We start from the raw sequence: 5721 nt of genomic DNA, 5'->3' as shown, positions 1-5721 counted from the left end.
TTTCCACACATCTATATTCTTTGACTCTTTTAATTGTTTCAGTCATTTGACTGCGGCCATGCTGGACACCGCCTTTAATCGATCAACTTGACCCCGGGATTTATTCTTTGTAAGCCCAGTGCTTATCCTATCGGTCTGATTTGCCGAATCGCTAAGTGACGGGGACGCAAACACACCAGCATCAGTTGTCAAGCAATGCTAGGGGTACAAACACAGACAAACAGACATACACACACATACATATATATATATACATATATACGACAGGCTTCTTTCAGTTTCCGTCTACCAAATCCACTCACAAGGCTTTGGTCGGCCCGAGGCTATAGTAGAAGACACTTGCCCAAGGTGCCACGCAGTGGGACTGAACCCGGAACCATGTGGTTGTTTAGCAAGCTACTTACCACACAGCCACTCTGCGCCTATATACATAAGCACATGTATATTGATATACGTTTTATGTATTCGTTCATTTATCTGTGTTTATGCTAGGATATCCAATCTCTATGTTCTATTGTAAAAATAGTTATAATATATATACACACTCCCGTATGAATGCATACACACACACATACATACATACATACATACATACATGCCTACATAAACTGTATCTTAAGAAACGAGATAAGACAAGAAAATCTTTACGTTACGCAAGGCAGTATATTTTCCCTTGAAGGAGTTTTATAATCCGTTCCAGTCTGCTGTGGTTGGCACGTCGTTCCTGTCCGCCCTTGTGTTACGACAATGAATAAATTGTATTCAGTTACAAACGTGTGTTTCGTAAGAGTTAAGCTGTTGCAACCAACAGCGTTACTCTGTATATTTTTCTTTCTTTATCTATTGAAACACCTTTTATTCTTCTCTTGACACATCGTGCCACTCCTTCACTGACAGGAATTTCCGAATATTTGACAATTGTTTATTCGTTTAAGTTGAATGATGTTTGCAATATTTACCCATCAAAAGTTTCATTCAAATTCACTGAGCATGAAATAATCTTTCCAGAATTGTTGGAAAACTTTCTGCATAATATATATATATATATATATATATATATATATATATATATATATATATATATATATATAGAGAGAGAGAGAGAGAGAAGAGAGAGGTCTACGTGTGTCAATTATATGAAAGCATTAAGATCGTTGTGCAGTTCGTGACTAATAAACCAACACCTTTTGTTGTTAAATTTAAGTTGGTGGTTTTATGGCCAACGCCTATCGTGCAACACGACCATCTCGAACTACAACAATATATTACACATCAGTACACGTGCGAAACGCATTGATACTCATGCATATATATGTATATATATATATATATACATGCGTGTATATATATAATTTTATATAATTATGATTATAATTATAATTATAATTAGGGTTCAACAAAAATTTGCTTCACCACGCGGTCATCACGCGGTCACCACGCGGTCATCACGCGGTCATCACACGGGACGAAGTCAAACGTGTTATTCAAGGCCTCGATGTCAACAAGTGTCACGGCCCTGACGGCATACACCCACGGGTTATCAAAGCGTTGGCTCCGGTCATCTGCGAGCCCTTAACACGACTATTCAATATGTCATTGGCGACGGGTGTTATACCTGCAGACTGGAGAACAGCGATAATCTGCCCAATTTTCAAGAAAGGGAGCCGCGAAGACCCGCTTAACTACCGACCGGTTTCCCTTACATCAATATCAGCAAGATGTTCGAAACCATCCTTAAGAAAAGTATGATGCTCCACCTCCTAAACACAGCCTCTATCTCTGATTCCCAACACGGCTTCGTGCCGAAGAGATCATGCTTGACCAACTTACTAGTAATGGAAGAATTGGTGACGCGCATCCTCGATGATAGTGATGCTGTTGACATCGTTTTATTGAACTTTGCCAAAGCTTTTGACTCGGTAAACCACCGCCTATTACTTGTCAAGCTTCAAGCATATAGTTTCCATCCGGATATTGTACGATAGGTTGGTGCCTTCCTCTCAGATCGCTCCTTCCAAGTCCAAGTTAATGGTTCGCGGTCCGACGTCTCCAGTGCGAGCAGTGGCGTGCCTCAAGGTTCAGTGCTTGGGCCCTTGTTGTTGTTAGTCTTCATAAATGACTTGCCCGACGACCTCACGCAACACACCCTTCTATTTGCCGACGATATCAAACTGGTCGCTCCTCGCGGTAATATAGAGGATCTTCGTCGATGCCTCCACCAAATTTGGAAGTGGTCTAACGATTGGGACCTGTGTCTGAACGTGTCAAAGTGCTGTCATCTGCCTGTCGGCTCTACTCCTGCAACTCAACTTGATTTCGAGCCGGGTCGTCTGCTGCTGGAGAGGACCGATCAGGTAAAGGACCTGGGTATCTTGGTGGATTCCTCCTTTTCGCCTTCGGCCCAGTGCGTCCATGCTGCCAACAAAGCACGCGGAATTCTGTTCTTGATTCGACGGTCATTCGGAATGCTCACGGCAGCCATATTCCTACCACTCTATGTCACGCTGGTGAGACCCATATTGGAGTATGGGATTCAAGCCTCTTCTCCTTATCTCCTCAAAGACATACAGCATCTCGAAAGAGTCCAGAAGCTATGGTCTCAAAAATTTGTCCTACGAAGAAAGGCTGAGGACGCTCGACCTTTATTCTCTTGAAAAACGCCGCCGCCGTGGTGATCTCATTCTCGCCCACAACATCATAAGCGGAAAGTGTAACCTCTCGAAAGAGCTGTTCTTCACTCCTGTTCCAGAGCGTCGACTGCGGGGCCATTCCGAAAAGCTCTACCTGCGACGATTTCATCTTAATCGAAGGAGAGGAGCTTTCTCCGTCCGGGTTGCGGATCCGTGGAACAAGCTGCCAGACGAGATGGTGAAGATACCGACGACCGCTTTGTTCAAAGCCTCCCTGGACCTCAAGTGGCCTGAACTCTTTACATGAACACCACCCTGTACTTAACTCCATGTCCCCCTACATGGCCTTGCTATTTGCTTTTGAGCCAAATTAACTAACTAACTAACTAACTAACCACATACTGAACTTTAGAAAAAAGCAGCCAAAGAACCTTAGCTATTTCTTCTATTATAAGAAGAAACTCCCTGACAACAGTAGAAGAAAAAGCTATAAGTTGCAAGACGCAACGAAAGGTTTATGACAATAAAAATAAGAAAAAAAGTGGAAATGTTATTGGTGAGTGTGTTACATAATAAGGCGCAAAAAAAATGACTCTACACCAGATACAAACATATATATAATATTATATATATATATATATATATTATCCATATATCTTATATCTATATATATCTCCTTTATGCCTTGGAATAAAATAAAAGTGATAACTTCGAATCATGTGTCGGAGGTAAAAGAATTTGAATAACACCTTTGTTTTAACTCCATTTATTTATTTATATATATTATACAAAATATTTCACGTAACCCGAAGATTCTACCTTTAAAAACGAGAAGCTACAAACTTTCAACTTGTGTATATTTTTTCCACACATCTATAAACACACACACACACACATACATATATGCAGTTACATTAAATTATATGTAAATATGGTAGAGTTCCGCATACATGACCATCCCACATGATTACTCGGGAAGCAAGGAATAAGGGGGAGCCGACTACAAATAGCATAGGATCTTTTCCAAGCTTTCACAAGATATATTATTTATATATATATATATATATATATATATAATATATATATATATATATATATATATATATATATATATATATTATATATATATATATTATATATATGGCGCAGGGTGGCTGTGCGGTAAGTAGCTTGCTAATTAACCACATGGTTACGGGTTCAGTCCCACTGCGTGGCATCTTGGCGATTGTCTTCTACTATAGCCTCGAGCAGACCAAAGCCTTGTGAGTGGATTTGGTAGACGGAAACTGAAAGAAGCTTGTCGTATATATGTATATATATATATGTATATATGTATGTGTGTGTGTTTGTGTGTGTGTTTTCCCCCCTAGCATTGCTTGACAACCGATGCTGGTGTGTTTACGTCCCCGTCACTTAGCGGTTCGGCAAAAGAGACCGATAGAATAAGTACTGGGCTTACAAAGAATAAGTCCCCGGGTTGATTTGCTCGACTAAAAGGCGGTGCTCCAGCATGGCAGCAGTCAAATGACAGAAACAATTAAAAGAGTAAAGGGTATATATATATAAGCACATGTATATTGATATACGTTTTATGTATTCGTTCATTTATCTGTGTTTATGCTAGGATATCCAATCTCTATGTTCTATTGTAAAAATAGTTATAATATATATACACACTCCCGTATTAAAGCAGACATACATACATACATACATACATACACATACATACATACATGCCTACATAAACTGTATCTTAAGAAACGAGATAAGACAAGAAAATCTTTACGTTACCGCAAGGCAGTATATTTTCCCTTGAAGGAGTTTTATAATCCGTTCCAGTCTGTTGTGGTTGGCACGTCGTTCCTGTATGCCCTTGTGTTACGACAATGAATAAATTGTATTCAGTTACAAACGTGTGTTTCGTAAGAGTTAAGCTGTTGCAACCAATAGCGTTACTCTGTATATTTTTCTTTCTTTATCTATTGAAACACCTTTTATTCTTCTCTTGACACATCGTGCCACTCTTTCACTGACAGGAATTTCCGAATATTTGACAATTGTTTATTCGTTTAAGTTGAATGATGTTTGCAATATTTACCCAACAAAAGTTTCATTCAAATTCACTGAGCATGAAATAATCTTTCCAGAATTGTTTTTGGAAAATTTTGCATATTATATATATATATATATATATATATATATATATATATATATATATAGATATTATATATATATATATATATATATATATGTATATATATTTAACCTTTTATTATTGACAATATATATATATATATATATATATATAGTATATATATATATATATATATATTATATATAATATAGATATATATATATACAGACATAAATATATTATATATATATAATCAAAGCAATTAAGATTCAAGTAACTTCCAATGAATTTACTTGAATGTGGTACTTAACTTAGATGCACCAGAAAACTATATGGTGTTATCCATACAGAATGTGGGGTGATTATAAACGAGAAAGAAGCAACAAAATGGATTGGTTTTTAGTACAATTGTTTCATACAAAGACAGGCTTTATTACAAGTTGCAAAAATTGCAGCAGATAAAAGTGTCCCGTACTCATCAGCTAAAATACATTTGAGTTCTCTAGACATCTTAGTGGGTGAGTTATACTCATGAAATATTGGAGATAGTTCCATTAGAGGCAGATATACGTTGTAAACAGTTTTCCAAAGTTCCTTAATGATGATGCAACAGTCTTAATCACAGATTTTTAAAACTTATGGATTGTTCATCTTCTCTTCGAAACTATAAGTTTTTAAAAATCTGTGATAAGACTGTGCATCATCATTAAGGAACTTTGGAAAACTGTTTACAACGTATATCTGCCTCTAATGGAACTATCTCCAATATTTCATGAGTATAACCTCACCCACTAAGATGTCTAGAGAACTCAAATGTATTTTAGCTGATGAGTACGGGACACTTTTATCTGCTGCAATTTTTGCAACTTGTAATAAAGCCGTCTTTGTATGAAACAATTGTACTAAAAACCAATCCATTCTTGTTGCTTCTTTCTCGTATATTATATATATATATAT

At 37.2% G+C, this 5721-nt stretch overlaps 1 protein-coding gene across 1 annotated transcript in view; it reads right to left on the bottom strand.

Annotated features, from left to right (window-relative positions):
* LOC115215066 (putative ankyrin repeat protein RF_0381) overlaps window positions 1–4540 on the bottom strand; it is a 70558-nt gene extending 66018 nt beyond the window's left edge. The window contains exon 1 of the mRNA XM_036505445.1: window positions 4422–4540. The gene's annotated coding sequence lies outside the window, so the exon portion shown is untranslated. The remainder of the gene's footprint in view (window positions 1–4421) is intronic.
* Between the last annotated feature and the right edge of the window lie 1181 nt (window positions 4541–5721).

Source organism: Octopus sinensis, linkage group LG8 (genome assembly GCF_006345805.1).
Source record: "Octopus sinensis linkage group LG8, ASM634580v1, whole genome shotgun sequence".
NCBI lineage: Eukaryota > Metazoa > Mollusca > Cephalopoda > Octopoda > Octopodidae > Octopus > Octopus sinensis.
This window is presented reverse-complemented; position numbering and strand designations above follow the sequence as displayed.